Raw genomic sequence first — 20,013 nt, forward strand, 5'->3', positions numbered from 1 at the left:
ATGCAAAAAATGCCAAAATCAGAAGGGCATCTGAGATCAGAGCAAATGATTCCTGGACAAAAAGTGTGGAAAATGCCAGATAGCAATCAAGGCAGCCAAACCTAGGGACTGAAAGGTGGAGACAACTCAGGTTGAGAACTTTAGTTTTTGTATATCCACAGCCAGGACAGGACTAAGTTTTGTATTTAACACATCTATAAGTAATTCAAACCTCCTATAAAAGGGGAAAAAGTAGAAAAGTTAATAGAAACTCATAGAAATAGTGGATACATACAAAGTAAACCTGAAGAATGCACTATAAGTTTTAGAAAAGAAATGACTATAACCTCAACTGTACTTTTTATTTATTTATTTATTTATTTATTTATTTATTTATTTATTTATTTTTCGTATTTTTATACCGCCCTATCTCCCTAGGGACTCAGGGCGGTTTACAGGCAGATAAAAAAATACATATAAATACAAAATAAAAACATCAATTAAAAAACTTATTCCAAATAGCCAAATAATTAAAAATAACAGTATACATAATAAAACCCATTAAAACCAGTTTAAATTTAAAATCTAAAATCTAGTCCAGTCCTGCGCAGATGAATAGATGAGTTTTAAGCTCGCGGCGAAAGGTTCGGAGGTCCGGAAGTTGACGAAGTCCTGGGGGAAGCTCGTTCCAAAGGGTGGGAGCCCCCACAGAGAAGGCCCTTCCCCTGGGTGTCGCCAGACGGCACTGCCTAGCTGATGGCACCCTGAGGAGTCCCTCTCTGTGAGAGCGCACGGGTCGGTGAGAGGTATTCGGTAGCAGCAGACGGTCCTGTAAATAGCCTGGCCCTATGCCATGGAGCGCTTTGAAGATCATTACCAAAACCTTGAAGCGCACCCGGAAGGCCACAGGTAGCCAGTGCAGTCTGCGCAGGAGGGGTGTCACATGGGAGCCACGAGGGGCTCCCTCTATCACCCGCACAGCCGCATTCTGAACCAAATAATAAATAAATAAATAAATGGATAATTAGAACTGCAGAAAAAACAGTTGCTACCAATCTCCCCTCTGTTGAGGATCTCTATACTGCACGAGCCAGAAAGAGGGCTATGAAAAGAGAATTTCATAATTACTTCAGAATAAATACTTCATTACTTCAGAATAAATAATTATTTTTGAACAATAAGTTCAATTGTTCGACAAGTCTGCGACTTTGTCAAGTTTCCTACTATGTGGCCTAAACTATTTCCCCAAAATAACTCATTTTAATGCTGTAATGTATCTTTAAATGTTTTGGCGGGAAAAAAGCACGTTGCTGATTGGTTGAAGCCTCCGGCTAAACTGTATTTAAGGAGAGGTTTTTCCCAGCCCGGGCTGCTGGGTTCACCATATAGTAAAGAGCTGTTGTCACTATCCTGGTCTCCTGCCTCGTTATTGCCCGAATCTAACACTGGCGACGAGGATGGGATCTCGAGGCTAAGAGCGCCAGGAAAAGAGCTGAATTCACCAGGAAGACGCGAACCCAGCAAAACAAGGGCAGAAAGCAGCGATGTCCGGCTATACACCGCCAGCGCCATTCGACCCAGCTAAGGAGAAATAGGGGTCATACATGGCTCGCTTTGAGTGTTTCCTCGAAGCAAACGAACTTCAAGGAGTTTCCGACAACAGGAAACGAGCCTATTTCCTGAGCCACTGCGGTCCGGAGGTTTTCGACACCGCAGAATCCCTGGCTGAGCCAACGCCGGTACAGTCGGTACCGTGGCAACTCTGCAGACTCTGCTGAAAGCACATTTTGCACCGATGCCATCCAAGTATGTGCAACGGTTTGAATTCGGGGAGCGCAGACAGCAAGAAGGCGAGTCCATCAGTGCATACATGGCCGCCCTAAGAAAAGCCTCAAAACATTGCGAGTATCGAGACTTGGACGAGGCATTGCTGGAGCAACTCATCCATGGGTCAGGGACATCCGTTTGCGGAGGCGGCTGCTGGCCAAAAGCAACCTAACGCTGGCAAGCGCCTGGGCGAAGCCAGGGCTCACGAGATGTCCACCCAAGCAGCGGAAACCTTACAAAAGCAGGTCACACCAGCGGCTGGTGCGAAATCAACCCCGGTCCACAATGAAGAGGTCCAGGCCGAATCGGACGGTGAGGAGGAGGAAGGAGTCTTCCACACCGGGAGGCCGGAGAAAGACGACCGGGCGACTGCGCGAGTTGCGGAGGCAACACCAACGACAACAATGCAGATTTAAAGATGCAACTTGTCGGCGATGCGAAAGGAAGGGCACCTAGCACAGGTCTGTCGAGCTCCCAACCTTCCCGCCAAAAATTCAAACCGTAATCAGGCGGGGAGCAGGCGGCCAGTGGTCAGTTTAAAAAGGCGCGAATTGAATCAAACTGTCGTGAGAGTGGGTCACGCATCAACACGCCTAGAAAAGAAAATCTTCACAAAAGCAAAGATTGAGGGGTGCCGTGCCGATTGAGGTGGACACGGCTCATCGATCACGATCATGTCCTGGGACAACCTCGTGAGAGCCTTACCCGCCATCGCAAAGCGCAAGCTGCAACCACAAAGACTAAAAGTACAGGACTACCAGGGAATCGCATCCCTGTTCGAGGGTAACGTCCGTCCACGTCAGTATGGACACTACAAGAAAACTCTGCCCATCACCATAGTCGATGGGACCCTGCCAAGCTTGTTGGGACTGGACTGGTTCCGAGCATTGGGCATGGGAGTGACTGGAATCTTCAGAAACGAAGTCGACCTCAAAGACGCACTCACGAAGGAGTTTGGGGCGTTTTCAAAGACTGCCTGGGCAAGTACAAGGGGACCCCTATATCCTTTAACTTAGACCCCAAGTTGCCCTATCCGTCTAAAGGCTAGGAGGGTCCCGTTCGCCCTAAAGCCCAGGATTGACCGGGAACTGGACAAACTAGTAAACCAGGGAATTCTAGTGCCAGTTGACCATGCTAAGTGGGAGACCCCTATAGTCACCCCAGTCAAACCGGACGGGTCGGTCCGGTTGCGCTGACTACAAGGCAACGCTTAACAAAGCGTTGCAAAGAGTGCTTACCCGTTCGGTGGTACAGCACTTACTGCACTCAATGGGGCAAGGGCAAGTTTTGCCAAGCTAGACTTGACCCAAGCCTATCAACAGCTGCCGGTAGATAGCAGCACAGCCGAAGCGCAGACAATTGTGACTCACAGAGGGGTGTTTAAGTGTACCCGGTTACAGTTTGGGGTTAGTGTGGCTCCAGGGGTATTTCAGAACCTAATGGAGCGGCTATTGCAGGGACTACCAGGGTGGTACCATACTTTGACGATGTACTGGTATCCGCTGAAAACCTAGAGGAATTAGGGGTAAGGCTGCGAAAAGTTTTGGGCATTTTCCGGTCTGCCGGTCTCACGGTTAAACTGAACAAATGCCAGATCGGGGTTGAGTCTGTGGAATTCCTGGGCTACCGGATAGACAGGAAGGATTCACCCACTGAGAGCAAGGTACGGGCCATCAGGAAGGCCCGGTTCCAAGAACAAAACGGAGTTACAGGCATTCTTAGGTCTGGTCAACTTCTACGCAGTATTCTTAAGGAATAAGGCAACAGTAGCAGAGCCGCTGCATAAATTATTAGCTAAGGCGGCTGCATGGTCTTGGGGAAAGGCGGAAGCTAGGGCATTGAAGGGTAAAAATCTCCTAACGAGTGATAGCCTCCTTATCCAATACAATGGCACGCTGCCATTAGTGTTAAGCTCGATGCATCTCCCTATGGGGTGGGGGCTGTGCTCAGCCACAGGTTACCAAATGGCACAGAAGCCCCATTGCATACTACTCCCGAACCATGTCATCAACTGAAAGGAATTATAGCCAGCTTGATAAGGAAGCCTTGGCTATAGTCTCAGGGTAAAGAAATTCCATGAGTATGTATTTGGTCGTGATTTTGAAATCATCACGGACCATAGACCTTGCTAGGTCTGCTGGCAGGCGACGCCCAACGCCCGTGGCACTTTCGCCAAGACTGACCCGATGGACTATCTTCCTGGCAGCGTATTCTTACAAATTGCTACACCGGCCAGGAAGGAATTAGGGCATGCAGGCGCCCTGAGCAGATGCCCGTTACCAGAGACTATCGAAGACCCCACTCCAGGAATACCAGTTCTGCTAATTGACTCTTTGGACTCTGGCCCAGTCACATCCAAAGAGGTGGCTCGGGCGTATAAGGACATTACAATAAGGACTGTAATTGGTTGGGTACAAGAGGTTGGCCCGCTGCGCGGCGAGCGTTTTAAAGAGTTTGTAAAAAACGAGGGAACTTTCGGCTCAAGGGGTGCCTGCTATGGGGGATCAGTGGTGATCCCAGAGATTGAGGAAAAGGTGTTGGATCTCCTTCACGAAGGTCACCCAGGGATCGTGAGGATGAAGGGTCTAGCGAGAAGCTATGTGTGGTGGCCCTTAATGGACTCGGAAATTGCTGAAAGGGTAGGAAATGCCAGGCCTGCCAGGAGTCAGACCGCTACCCCAACGGCCCCGATTCGGGAATGGGAGAGACCCCAGGGCCCTGGTCTAGGATCCATATCGATTTTGCGGCCCTTCCACGGCCAAACCTTTCTGGTAGTAGTCGATGCCTACTCCAAATGGCTGGAAATCATTCTCATGAGATCCATGACAGCCGAGGCAGTGATCTCAGTCCTCGGCACCTATTTGTAACCCATGGGTTGCCCGACACGTTAGTCTCCGATAACGCCCGCAATTCACGGCAACCCAGTTTGAGGGTACTTGGCAGAAGAGGGCATCCGGCATGTCCTCTCGGCGCCTTTCCACCCTGCGACGAATGGCCTTGCAGAGCGTTCCGTCCGGGCGCAAAGAGGCATTGTCCAGAATCAGGCCAGGCGATTGGCAAACAAAAATCGATACCTTCCTGGCAGTCCAACACAGAACCCCTGTGTCACAACTGGCAGAAGCCCAGCAGAGCTATTAATGGGTCGGAAGCTCAGGTGCCCACTAGACCGTTTAAACCCAAACTACACACCAGGCGGTTACAAGGGGCACTCGATAAAACAAGAGGATGGCAATAGGCGACCTAGTGTGGGCACACAACTATAGCGAAGGCCCGACCTGGTTAGCAGGAAAAATCCTAGAAATAACAGGTCCCAAATCATATTTAGTGGAGATAAAGGATGGCCGGGTATGGGCGCCACATAGACCAAATAAGAAGCATAACGAACAATCCGAATTAGACGAAACAGGCCCTGACTATACAATGTTTGAATCCACAGCTGACTCAAACCCGGGGCAAACGCGGGACTTATCTGACTTCCAGGAGGTCCAGCGACGCCAACAGGTTCCGTCAGAAAACAGCAGGGACGACTATGCAAATAATCCAGGGCCAGATGGCCTAGAGGAGGAGCTGAGAGGAACAGACAGTCCCTCCGGTCAGCTCGACTCACTCCCAGAGAATGAATTGCGCAGGTCCGAAAGAGTCAGGAGACGCCCAGTCTACTTGCGTGATTACGTTGAAAAATAATATGTAAATCTCATGTAAATAATGGTAAAGTGTTTTCTGGGAGGGAAGGAGTGTAATGTATCTTTAAATGTTTTGGCGGGAAAAAAGCACGTTGCTGATTGGTTGAAGCCTCCGGCTAAACTGTATTTAAGGAGAGGTTTTTCCCAGCCCGGGCTGCTGGGTTCACCATATAGTAAAGAGCTGTTGTCACTATCCTGGTCTCCTGCCTCGTTATTGCCCGAATCTAACAAATGCCATTATGAATACAGCTGAATAGGTACTGTATGTCTTTCTGCTGTTCCTATGTGCTGTTCCTATGTGCATGATGGATAGATGAATAGATAGTACTGGGATTTATTTATTTTTTAAAAAAAGCAAGCTTTGGAAGTTCAGGCTGCAAAGTTACCAAATTCAGGTTTGATAGAGAGTGGATGAAGTTCTGACAATTGGTTTTGAGGAATTGTGGTCACTGATGATCTCGACTTCCCCTTTACTTAAGATTTAAGATTGGGTAAGTGAGTTAATTCAGTTTCCTGGTTCATCTTATCTTGCACAGCAAGCTCTTTAACCCAATCACAATACAAGGGAAATAGAAAGAAGAAAAAAGATGGTATCTTCTTAAGGAGGATAAGGATAAGGAGGATATCATCAGACAAAACAAAATTTATCAGATTGGACATATCAGAAGCAGCTTTTTAATATGTACTTAGACCCTAAATCATTTGAGGTCATACAATATATGTGTGTGCTTATTTATCACCTGGTGATACTCAGTATTTTAACTGACTTCCTAGACATTCCAATGTGTTATAGCAATCCTAATAGGAATCCTAACAGGAAGCTACAAATGCATGGATCAGTTTGGCCTGCACATTTCAATTCAGGAGAGGCTAAAATTAGCCGTTAAATTTATGCTGAAAGATGCACTTCTAACTACAGCGACTCAGACAATCCCTGTTCCAAGTAATGGATCTCCTTCCAAGAAAAATGCAATAAACAAGCTGAAATTAGAAAATGACAATGATTTTATTTCCAGATAATTTATTTGCATGAATAAGTATTTAGGAGTTGAAACAGGCTTTTCTCCCTCATTACTATTTTTTTTTCTATCATTTTCCACCTGAAAATTCAAAGCTTATTTCATGCACTCTCTCCTGGAGGGTTATTATTATGCTCTTGGAAGTCTGAAGTCTGTCTTTCTTCCTTCCTTCCTTCCTTCCTTCCTTCCTTCCTTCCTTCCTTCCTCCCTCCCTCCCTCCCTCCCTCTTTCTTGCTTTCCTTCCTTCCTTCCTTCCTTCCTTCCTTCCTTCCTTCCTCCCTTCCTCCCTTCCTCCCTCCCTCTTTCTTGCTTTCCTTCCTTCCTTCCTTCCTTCCTTCCTTCCTCCTTCCTCCCTTCCTCCCTCCCTCTTTCTTGTTCCTTCCTTCCTTCCTTCCTTCCTTCCTTCCTCCCTCCCTCCCTCCCTCCCTCTTTCTTGCTTTCCTTCCTTCCTTCCTTCCTTCCTTCCTTCCTCCCTTCCTTCCTTCCTTCCTTCCTCCCTCCCTCCCTCCCTCCTCCTCCTCCCTCTCCTCCCCCCCCCCTTCCTTCCTTCCTTCCCTCCTTCCTTCCTTCCTTCTTCCTTCCTTCCTTCCTTCCTTCCTTCCTTCCTTCCTCCCTCCTCCCTCCCTCCTCTTTCTTGCTTTCCTTCCTTCCTTCCTTCCTTCCTTCCTTCCTTCCTTCCTCCCTTCCTCCTCCTCTTTCTTGCTTTCCTTCCTTCCTTCCTTCCTTCCTTCCTTCCTCCCTCCCTCCCTCCTCCTCTTTCTTGCTTTCCTTCCTTCCTTCCTTCCTTCCTTCCTTCCTTCCTTCCTTCCTTCCTTCCTCCCTCCCTCCCTCCCTCCCTCCCTCTTTCTTGTTCCTTCCTTCCTTCCTTCCTTCCTTCCTTCCTTCCTTCCTTCCTTCCTTCCTTCCTTCCTTCCTTCCTTCCTTCCTTCCTTCTTTCTCTGAAGAAAAATATTTTTACAAGTTGAATAAGTAAAGCAGGGAGCATACTTAGAGAACAATGGATTACTACAAGTATAGATTTGTCATTGCAGTGAGTAGTAAAAACTGCTATATGAAAAATTACAGGAATGTATATGAGACTAAAAACTTATTAATTTCATTTTGCAGATCTATGAGAAATCTAGAGTTGTTTAAATAAAATGTTTTAATGACAGCAGATGCTAAATTTAAAATACACTTGGAAAATTAAAATGACCATAATAAAGCAAAATCGAAAAGTGGGGTTTTTTTTTGCTATAGCAAGCAAACAAAAACAATGTATCTTTCTATATATCATAGAGAAATGCACAAATGTTTTTCTCTTTATGGAAGGCTTAATTTACATGTTCAAAAGCAAATTTATTTCTGCATCATTAAACCTTAGCAAAATGCATGAACATTTTGGGATAAATTTTCTTTAGTCCATTTCACCCACCATTTCCCCCCAAGGCAGGCTTTTGTAGTAGCAGTTTGGAACAATCCTGGGGAAGAGAAAAGACTGAATGGTTGCACTGTAATTACTTTTAATTTCAAGTTATTTCAATGAGAACAATTTAAGAAGGCTCTGCAAAATTTCAGTGGGGTGATTTGATTCATAGGTGATTTAATCTAATCTAATCTAAAGCATATACTGACAGCTTCAAAACAGCCATTTCAATTTATGTCAACTTTGTCTCTAATCCTGATGTGGATGTCTACACATGGATACCTGTCTACACCTGCGCAGAAGCTACCAGCCCTAAAGTTGATGACAAAAGTAAATGATATCATTATGGTGTTTTCTGAAGCAAATAATATCACCTTTAGCACTTCATTTTGTGAACAAAGGGGGACGTGTCACTTCTGGTACTTGAAGTGGAAACCGATTCAACAAGACTGCCATTTAGGCAGATACTTAGCCACCTTCAGAACAGCTTCACTTGGACTAAAATATGCCTGCCATTATTGCATGGCATATTACTCTGTTAATGAACAAAAATCTTTGTAGGCTTTGATTGAAGAATTGAGTATTGCTTATTTACCTACCAAAATAAACGTGGCTTGCAGAATTTCACAAATGGTAATAAGCAGTAAGGTGCATCTTTTTAGTTTATAGGCTTCTTATTTTGACATTTGATTAGTTTTTGTAGTATGTTACAAAACTGATTTGCATTTCCTACTTGCCTCAACATAAACTCAAGCTTACCATTTGGGAAGACCAAGAATGGACAATGTTCACCCCAGTCCACCCCCAGCCTGCTAGAAAGGTAATTCCCAGTTTATAAATTATTCTGAAAGAGGCTAGGAAATTTTAAAAAGAAAGATAATGAAGAAAGAAATTTATAGATGGTTTGGAAGCCAGGATTTACAAAAATAGAAAGTGGGAAGCTTGTAAAGGAACTGTATAAAAAATCTGTGAGTATTAGACTACTAGTAGTTTGCATTACACTGAAAATATTGCTTTAGTGTGGTATTTTCTGCTCAATTTTTATACAAAAACAGATAACAAGAAGAAGAGAGCTTTATATTCCGTATTGAAATTTGATTGTTTATGTACCATCACACTCATATTGGGTTTTGGGAGCCACATAAATAGATTTTTTCCAGGATGGTTTGTCCCACCTGCTCCTTTAGGTCTTACAATAGTGTAAATATAATCACTAAATAAATTTCTAGAAGCCTGGCACTCTGACAAATCAATAGACATATAGACATTAACAACATCTGACTGCAAAAGAAACTATCACCCAGCCCAAAAAGGAACAAAAAAACCCACTTCTCCAGCAGCAATCAACACCTAGATTAGATAGATTAACTCCAAGGTTAACATCAGACCAACAACAAAATAAACAATACCCCAATCAATAAACTGCCAAAGATGCCAACAGCAAACAGCCCAATCAAAGAATCTCTAAGACCTGCCCCCCAACACCGACAGGCAAGCCACTAGAATGTAAACTGACAGCAAAAGCAAGCCACTAGAATGTAAACTGACACCTTTAAAGCGCTCCATGGCTTAGGGCCTGGGTACTTACGGGACCGCCTGCTGTTACCGTATGCCTCCCACCGACCCGTACGCTCACACAGAGAGGGTCTTCTCAGGGTGCCGTCCGCCAAACAATGTCGGCTGGCGGCCCCCAGGGGCAGGGCCTTCTCTGTGGGAGCTCCTACGCTCTGGAACAAACTTCCCCCTGGATTACGTCAAGTGCCTGATCTTCGGACCTTCCGCCGTGAGCTGAAAACACACTTATTTATTCAAGCGGGACTGGCCTAATATTTTTTAAATTTTTTAATTGGGGTTTTATCATTTTGGGGTTTGAAATTTTAAATTTTAAATTTTTTAATATTGGCCATTTCTTCTAATTTGCTCGGTTTTAAATTGTTGTCTTAACTGTATTTTTTCATGTTTTTTATCTTTTGGCTGTACACCACCCTGAGTCCTTCGGGAGAAGGGCGGTATAAAAATTTAATAAAACTAAAACTAAAACTAAAAGGCCCTGATGTTGTTACCTAATTCGAGTAATGAAATGTCTGCAAGAAAACAAACAAGCTCAGAGAGCACCAAGAACCCTCATTTCATATAATTTGTGTAAAATACGCAATCTGAGACTGGTTATTTGTGCCTTGTCCTGTCAATAGTTTTTGTTTTTTTTATCAGAATAGTCTCTTCCAAAAATATGTCTTGAGTTTTGGGCAACTGCGAAGGTGAGTCAGCAAATTTTGCTTCAATAAAAATTTCTGAACAAACAGCCAAGAATCTAAGTATAGGCATCGAAAGGAAATGAATGGGCCACTTCAGAAGAGATCAACTTAATCAAATGTTTATCCAGGCCTCTGACATGTTGTAGGATGGATATAAAGTTCAAAGAAATGATATCCCAGGTTGATGTGGGAAGGGGAAGCCATAACAATGGAAACTGTTTTCTGGCATTGGCATGGTGATTGTGACAAGCCTTGACATATATGCATTGCCTATGTCATTGAGGTCTATTGTGTTGCTCCCAGAATCACAAAGAAAGAGTTGGGCTGTTTAAAATGCTCAGCCATAACTCATCAAATACTACTGACCAAAGCTGCAACCAAGAGTTGCTCAACAAGATAACAGTATGACTGGCAATTGTGGAAGATTTCTCCACGGTTCCTAGTAAGAGGATAAAAAGATAAAGGTCATTTATCTATCCTTAAAGGTCATTTATCCAAACCTGTACATGTGGGTCCTAATGCTGACTACAGATTGATTAGGTAAAGAAAGACTCTCCCAGCCATCCCCAACAATCTCACAGAGTGAATTTGGTGTTAGAAGACAAAGTTTTCTGGAAGGAAAATGGACGATGGAAAGGGTCATAAGGTAAGAATGATTCTTACATAATAGTCTATTCTTCATCTATCCCCACAGCAAACTTCCTGCGGCATAGATTCCTGAAAGCTTGGAATGAAGCTAGAATGTTCACTGGGTTTCCATAGATGAGGGTGAACCTGAAGCTGAATCTTGGCTGGCTCTAAACCAACTCTTCCAACTCACTCTCTTTACAATTAAAGAGTATATGGTTGTTAAACTGAAATATATTTGGGAAAGTATAGCTATTAAATTCAAATAACATCGACCTACACCAATTAAAAGTAGTTCCATTTAAAATTCAGCACACAGAACATTTAATCTTCATGTATCATTTTTTTTGTTAGAGTTTACATGTCAACAAGATTTATTTCTTAATACACATTTAGACAATAGATATTCTTAATCTGCTAATTGAGTGCTAAATGTAAATCTGCAAATGCCTTCTAATAATTTTTTAAGGATAATCACCAAATGTACAGCGTTTACAAATAACTAGTCTGCTTAAATAAACTTTAAGCTCATAAGTAATGGTTTATTCTTATAATTATATTGGGAATCTATGGCTCTGATGTATAGATCTTATCAGTTAGTAAAGGACTGTGCACCTGCCATTAAACACTATGCTATCTTTTAAGAAACGTATGACTGCTTTCCTGATTGACAGCACTCATCATCCATGGGAAGATGGAAGAAGATGCCTAGATCACATACACTCACACAAGTGATCAGTGTTAGTACAGCTACATCAATCATCTTTTTGAAAGCATACACATGGCACAAGAGTACTTTTTCATCGTGTTTGGTGTAAGATTTTTTTTTCTTCATGACATCTATTTGCATATATAAAAGACAATTGACAACAACACATGTGCAAAAATTATCCCCTTTCTATTGCTGCTGCAAACATAAGCTTCATTTAAATGCTTTCAGGACCAAGGGTTGGCAATAGCCCCCAAATGGTCTATTTGATAGTGTGCCCTTAAGAGGAAGGACATTTTGTGGATTAACCTCACAGCAAGACAAATATTATGTGAGAAGCTTAGTAAAGGGTCTGATTATTGTTGTTGGTTTCAATATAAAGATTGCTCACTATCCATGCAAAGTATATTTAAGAAACAGTTCAGTTATAAGACAAAAGGAATGTTTATTATTTCTGTGAGAATTTAACAAAAAGAATGAAAAATGCTACAAGAAATGAGACAACACAGTGTCTTTGATAGCACATATATAAATCCAAGTCTTTAAATTCTACATATGATCCCACATCAATATGCATCTTAGATTTGCCCAAGATGAGAACAATCATGTCATTTTGGGAAAAGTAACGGTATATTTCTATACCTCCTGCTGTTTGAATGTGGAATAAGTATCTGTGCCTATGCAGGAATCTTTCTTAATTTCTGAATTTGATTGATACATGTCATTAGCAAGATCTGCATGGGGATATAGTTAGGGTTGGATACCTTCAGGTAAGCTGCTTATCTCTAACAGCTTCAGAAGCATCTTTTGTTTTCACATAATTTTATTTTAGGAGGCATATAGGATGACCTGGCTGTAAATAGGAAATCACCAGAGACTTTGTTTCTTCCAAGAATTGGTAACATGTTTACTTCAACCAATGATTTATACATTCTCTTAGTGTGCCTCTTGTCTGGCTTAGCTATGAAAGGCTAATTAATTGTCATTTTCTAATATATATTATGACATGAAAAATATTTCTAACAGTAGCCATTGGAGTCAGTTACCTAGGAAGAACATCCTTGGATAGCTATAGGCAAGGCAGAGTTGTTCTATTTTCCCCTTTCCCTGTCAGTCCCTACTTCATGTATCTTCTCACTTTGTCAGATTCGACCCAGTTCTTTTCCAGATTGGATTTAGCTATCAGCTCACTTCCCCAAGGCAACTCCCAAGTCTCAATTTTCCCTTACCAATATTGACATAGCCTTTTCCCGGCTCATTTTTTCCTCTTTTTTCTTTTCTTTTTCTTTCCTTCTCCCTGCCTGTCTTCCTTTGAGGTCCGCTGTCAAACTTGTCCTGACCAATATCAGAATAGAAATCCCATACAGCTGCAGGAGAAGTCAAACAGACAAGATAAGGGGCATGCATAAGAGCACCAGTGTGCCTACCATCCCTGCCCTAATGTTTTCTTTTATTCGCATCCTTTTCATGTATTTATAATTATGTTTACACTTGTATCTGTCATAAAATACATGCTTGACAAATAAATACAAAAAAAAGATGGTAGATGCAGATATATGTTTTAATGTAAGCCCCCTTGTACATTCTGCCAACTCTGTCAACACTGAATGCAAGATGTAGGGCTCTGATCACAATGCTGCAACTGCCATCTTGGCCTGTTTTAATCTCTTTTGTACTATTGCCCTATATTTTAAGATTCAGGGATGGAGTGATAACTTCACACTTTGGGAAAGGAAAATGACTCAAACCTGCGTATTGTTATTATAGTGGACCATCTGATTTCAATCTACTTGCTTCTGGTGCTGCCAAGTCTAGCCTTTACATTAGTAGTGCTTTGAAACAAACCCTTTTTTTATCTTTATTGTCCAAAAACGTACATCTGGTCCATCTGGGATCTTGGTTTTGAACCAAATGACAATGGCAAGCTGAGCATTCCATGAGCATGGAAAAAGGTCCTCATCAATGGCATTGCTAACTTACTAAACTACCTGAAAAACCTTAACCACTGTAATATTTTAAAAAATATCTACTGAACAAAAATGAAATAAATTACTGTTTCATAGACAGATCTCATTATTACATTACTTTGCAATTGTGCATCACATTAACTTCACTATAGAATCTGTGCTTCCTTCCATATACAGAATTATAATACATGAGAAGGTATTTATTTTTACAAAAACTGTTTTGGACAATAAGACATTGATTCTTCTTTCATGCCAGACCTCTACCACTAATGTGAAATTTCCATTTTCCCTTTGTTTGGTCCTTTATTGCCTATTTGTAAATGGTGTGACTGTAGGAAAATGCCAGTTATTTTAAATTCTGCTCTATCCTTGAGCTTGAGTTATAACTTTAAACAAGGCACTGAAAAACTCTAGGGAAAAATGAATGAAGAACCCTGAGGATTATATACCTATCAGACCTTTGTTACAAATGTACATTTCCAGGAAATAAGTTCACCATACAGCAGCATTCAGGCTATCAAATCATCAAGAGATAGGAGACTGAATGGAATATATGCAATGGCTTTTCTCAATAAGAGAGCTAATAAAAAAAAAAAAAACTATTGCTGGCAGCCACCCATTTTTAAGGTAATGTGGCTGCTTGAGAGCTGAGTGGTTTATTTTTCTCTCTTTGTGGAAGGAAGTTCCCTGCTGTTGAGTTACTGAAATTAATTACTCTGTGGTAACACTTCTGCTAATCTTAGACCCTTTTGAAACTGTATTCTATTGAATTTTACATAGAATAAGCTGAACATTATACTTCAAAAGCTATATATGAAATGGAGAGAAATCCTTTTATGTTTGTCTGCTTGAAAAGGAAAAAATTATGAAGTGACTGTTCTGGTACTTCAGAAGTAAGGAATTGCCTTTTATTGTTTATGCTTAATAGAGTCAGGGGATGTATGCAATGATGGGATTCAGCCAGTTTGCATCACTTTGGGAGAACTAGTTGTTAACTTTCTGAGCAGTTTGGCAAACTGGTTATTGAAAGAAATCATTAGGGCAGAGAACCGGTTGTTAAATTACTTGAATCCCACCACTGGATATATGGCATAACCATGTCCTGCTAGCATTATTGTTTCTAAACTGCCCCAAGAAATATCTTGACTTTTTTCTTTCCTTTTCCATAAAAAGTCCATATGTCGACATTCATTTTCTGTGATTTATTTATTTATTTATTTATTTATTTATTTATTTATTTATTTATTTATTTATTTATTTATTTATTTATTTATTTATTTATCGTATTTGTATACCACCCTATCTCCCTAGGGACTCAGGGCGGTTCACAGGCAAATAAAAAGGTACATATAAATACAGAATAAAATATCAATTAAAAAACTTATTCTACACAGCCAAATAGTTAAAAAAGAACAATATAAATAATAAAACCCATTAAAACCCGTATAAATTTAAAATCTAATCCAGTCCTGCGCAGATGAATAGATATGTTTTAAGCTCGCGGCGGAAGGTTCAGAGGTCCGGAAGTTGACGAAGTCCTGGGGGGAGTTCGTTCCAGAGGGTGGGAGCCCCCACAGAGAAGGCCCTTCCCCTGGGTGTCGCCAAACGACACTGTCTAGCAGACGGCACCTTGAGGAGTCCCTCTCTGTGAGAGCGCACGGGTCGGTGAGAGGTATTTGGTAGCAACAGGCGGTCCCGTAAATAGCCCGGCCCTATGCCATGGAGCGCTTTAAAGATAGTTACCAGAACCTTGAAGCGCACCCGGAATGCCACAGGTAGCCAGTGCAGTCTGCGCAGGAAGGGTGTCACATGGGAGCCACGAGGGGCTCCCTCTATCACCCGCGCAGCCTCATTCTGAACTAACTGAAGCCTCCGGGTGCCCCTCAAGGGGAGCCCCATGTAGAGAGCATTGCAGTAATCCAGACAAGACGTCATGAGGGCGTGAGTGACCGTGCATAGGGCATCCCGGTCTAGAAAGGGGCGCAACTGGCAAACCAGGCGAACCTGGTAGAAAGCTCTCCTGGAGACGGCCGTCAAATGATCTTCAAAAGACAGCCGTTCATCCAGGAGGACGCCCAAGTTGCGCACCCTCTCCATCGGGGCCAGTGACTCGCCCCCAACAGTCAGCCATGGACTCAGCTGACTGTACCGGGATGCCGGCATCCACAGCCACTCTGTCTTGGAGGGATTGAGCTTGAGCCTGTTTCTCCCCATCCAGACCCGTACGGCTTCCAGACACCGGGACAGCACTTTGATAGCTTCGTTGGGGTTGCCCGGTGTGGAAAAGTACAGCTGAGTGTCATCAGCGTACAGCTGGTACCTCACACCGAAGCCACTGATGATCTCACCCAACGGCTTCATATAGATGTTGAACAGAAGGGGCGAGAGAATCGACCCCTGAGGTACCCCACAAGTGAGGCGCCTCGGGGCCGACCTCTGCCCCCCTGTCAACACCGTCTGCGACCAATCGGAGAGATAGGAGGAGAACCACCGATAAACGGTGCCTCCCACTCCCAATCCCTCCAACCGGCGCAGCAGGATACCATGGTCGATGGTATCAAAAGCCGCTGAGAGGTCTAATAGGACCAGGGCAGAGGAGCAACCCCTATCCCTGGCCCTCCAGAGATCATCCACCAACGCGACCAAAGCCGTCTCCGTGCTGTAACCGGGCCGGAAACCGGACTGGAACGGGTCTAGATAGACAGTTTCCTCCAGGTGCCGGGGAAACTGACATGCCACCATACTCTCTACAACCTTCGCCGCGAAGCGAAGGTTGGAGACCGGACGATAATTACCTAAAACAGCCGGGTCCAGGGAAGGCTTCTTGAGGAGGGGCCTCACCACCGCCTCTTTCAAGGCGGTCGGAAAGACTCCCTCCAACAAAGAAGCACTCGTAATCGCCTGGAGCCAGCCTCGTGTCACCTCCTGAGTGGCCAGTACCAACCAGGAGGGGCACGGGTCCAGTAAACACGTGGTGGCATTCAACCTACCCAGCAACCTGTCCATGTCCTCGGGAGCCACAGGGTCAAACTCATCCCAAACAATGTCAACAAGACCGCCCTCAGACGCCCCATCTGGATCCCCGCAATTTTGGTCCAGACCGTTGATATCATAGTGTACGTATCTGATGTGCCTTAATGCATATTAATAATTACCACCCATCTTTCATTTCATGCCTGTTTTCATAGCTATCTTATGACATAAAATCATATCTTTGGTCTCTAATGATTCTATGACAATGATAGTCAACCTGGTCCCTACCGCCCACTAGTGGGCATTCCACCTTTCATGGTGGGCGGTAGGGGTTTTGTCCGATAGTGAAGCACTTTCCTTTTTTTAATTTAATTGATTTTTTTAAAAATGTTCATAACATTATTTAAAAACATTTTTATTAGATTTTCATAAAATTCCCTGTGACAATTTAAATTTCTGAAAATATACTATTTATATCGCCCGTGCATAAGTTTAGTTCACATTACGTAAGTGAAACTAAATGGCACTATAGCGCGACCACAAACAAAAGAGCCTTGTCCCAGAATAGCTCGTGCATCTCCCCCCACACCACCCAGCTGTAACAGACAAGCAGAGCTGGTAGCCTACGCCCCCTCAAACCCAATCCATGATGCGCGAGAGGCATGCGCAGATGACGATACATGGCACATTACTGTGGAACTGGTGGGCGGTTAGAAAATTTTACTACTAACAGAGATACAAAAGTGGGCGGTAAGTATAAAAAGGTTGACTAACCCTGTTCTATGATGTCTTTTTGTGTGCTTCTCCTTTGACTATTTTACCAATGCAGAACAGTCAAATACGGCAGTGGTGAAATATATTTTTTTTTACTAGCAGTTCTGTAGGCGTGGCTTGGTGGGCGTGGCTTGGTGGGTGTGGCAGGGGAAGGATACTGCAAAATCCTCATTCCCTCCCCACTCCTGGGGGAAGGATATTGCAAAATCTCTATTCCCACTCCACTCTGGGGCCTGGCAGAGGTAATTGCCAGTTCTCTGAACTGCTCAAAATTTCTGCTACCGGTTCTCCAGAATCTGTCAAAACCTGCTGGATTTTACCCCAAAATGTGGCTATCTCAAGGCTAGACATGTGATATCTCTACAAATATCTGTTTGTAAGATTCATACATTTCGGTTTCTCTATTATACTCTTCACAACAATTAATCAGTCTAACAACTTTTATTTGCTCCTATTAGAGCCTTTCAAATTAATATTAATGAATGCCTTTCAAATATTTCTGACATAATCCAGAATGATTAGTTCATTGCATAGCAGGAATACTGAGGTTGAGAAAATGGTTACAATTACTTTGTTTATTCATAAACAAATCCAAGATTTCAACTTAAAAACATGTAGTGTTCACTTAGTGACCACAACTGGAGCTGACAACTTCCATGATCACTAAGCAGAAACTCATGTGACTGCAGCAAGCTTACAATGTCACTTACCATTTTGTCACTAAGTGAATCATTGCAGTCACTAAGTGATAAATGACCTGACAACAACTTGCAATTTTATTGGCTGACTTCTCCATTACTACTGCTTGTCAGAAGCTAGTTTTGAAGCAAACAAATGGTGATCACATGACCACAGGACACTACAATGGTCATAAATACATATCAATTGCAAATTGACAAATGAGAATCATGTGGCTGCAGGATACTGTATGGTCATAAATATAAGGATTGTTGCAAAGTATGTTTTATACCATTATAACTTTGAATGGTCATTAAATGAAACAATTGTTTAGTAGAGCTCACTTGTAATGTATCTGTAAATAACCAGCCATGAATCCACACTGGCAAAAATTAGCATTAATGAAGTATCAGGATTCCAGATATAACTGTCTTCATTTCGAAGGAAGCAGAACTAGGAATACAAAAATTGGAAGAGTTGCATATAATCAGGCTATTCCACCAGTATGGCATGTAGTATCATCATACCATCACCCCCCTTATTGTCAAAATGGTACAAAGCCTATCCTCGTCACTGTTATTTTAACAAGTTGGTTGGATGACTATAGAATATAAGTTATTGTTGGGTAAATGACCTCAGCTGACCTCCAAATTTTGATTGCATGATATCATCTTATAACTATATAGGGCCTGCACTGCTGTTCCAGTCTATGTTACACTACAAATACTTTGCTGGGAAACAAATCAGTCTATTCATGGCACCATTTCAATTCCCTGTCCCATATTATAAACTTTCACTAATAGCCAAGGCAGGAGAGATAGATTTCAGAAATCGGAATATATTTGTCATTAGGCTTCTACACAAAGAATTGTAAAACCTCTAAACAAAGCAACAAATGCTTAGCTTAGTGAATTATTTAGCAAAAACATGTATCTTAGGAAATAACTTCTGAATCCAAATTAAATTTATTTTATAATATGAAATATTTCCACTTCACACCTGAAGCAGATGGAAGGCAACTACATCAGTAAATCAGACCTTTCAAATTACAGAGGTTTATGAAGCTCATCTACATTTTAATCAGTCATAAGGGGTTTATTTCAGGAAAACCTCAAGAATGCCAATTTTTGCCACCTGGATATACATGGGAAAGCTCATAGTAAATCAAATAAAATATGTTACCCATTTTCATTTTGCATATATTTCTCTCTCGAGCATATTGTATTGCACAGTTATGGATATCAACAGATTTTACTAGCAGTAATATAATACCGTCAAAACTAGACATGAAGCTTATTTTACATTCCTAGCCCGTTTAATTGGAGTTAATACTATTTCAGTTTAAAAATATGTATATGCATGTCTGGTTCCCATATTAGCTTTTGTAGTATCACGTATAGTCTGAGTTTGGAGAGGTTGGTTTCATATACGCAGTATATATAATAGTTTTCCTCTGTTATGAATGTGAGTTAGTGATTCTAGTAGGGACAGACTATAATTTGCCATGCTGGTCCAATGTGGGTTGGCAGATGTTATCAGTGTTAGTCTGGGGTATCCATTAATATTGATATTATGGCAACTTATTTTTCAATTGTCAACCAGACTTTCTTATTGTATCAGCATTTTTGAGTACACACCAGTGGTGAAATCCAAATTATTTTACTACCGATTCTATGGGTGTAGCTTGGTGGGTGTAGTTTGGTGGGCGTGGCTTGGTGGGCATGGCAGGGGAAGGATACTGCAAAATCCCCATTCCCACCCCACTCTGGGGCCAGCCAGAGGTGGTATTTGCTGGTTCTCTGAACTACTTAAAATTTCTGCTACCAGGTCTCCAGAACCTGCCAGAACCTGCTGGATTTCACCCCTGGTACAAAAAATATTTCAGTCCTATATGCAGGGTAAATATTCTAAAAAATTAAATCAAATTAAATGAACCTCCCCATCATACATAACTTAATGTAAAATATAACATCTTATTATCTGTCATCTTTTCAAAGAAAAAAAACCCTAGCAGTTTAAATTAAAATTTTAAATTTCTACTATAACCACATGAATTTTCACTGACTTGACTCTTCCTGATTTTAGTTGCAAGAACACTTTCCCCACTGAAATATATG

This window comes from Ahaetulla prasina, chromosome 7 (assembly GCF_028640845.1).
Source record: "Ahaetulla prasina isolate Xishuangbanna chromosome 7, ASM2864084v1, whole genome shotgun sequence".
Taxonomy (NCBI): domain Eukaryota; kingdom Metazoa; phylum Chordata; class Lepidosauria; order Squamata; family Colubridae; genus Ahaetulla; species Ahaetulla prasina.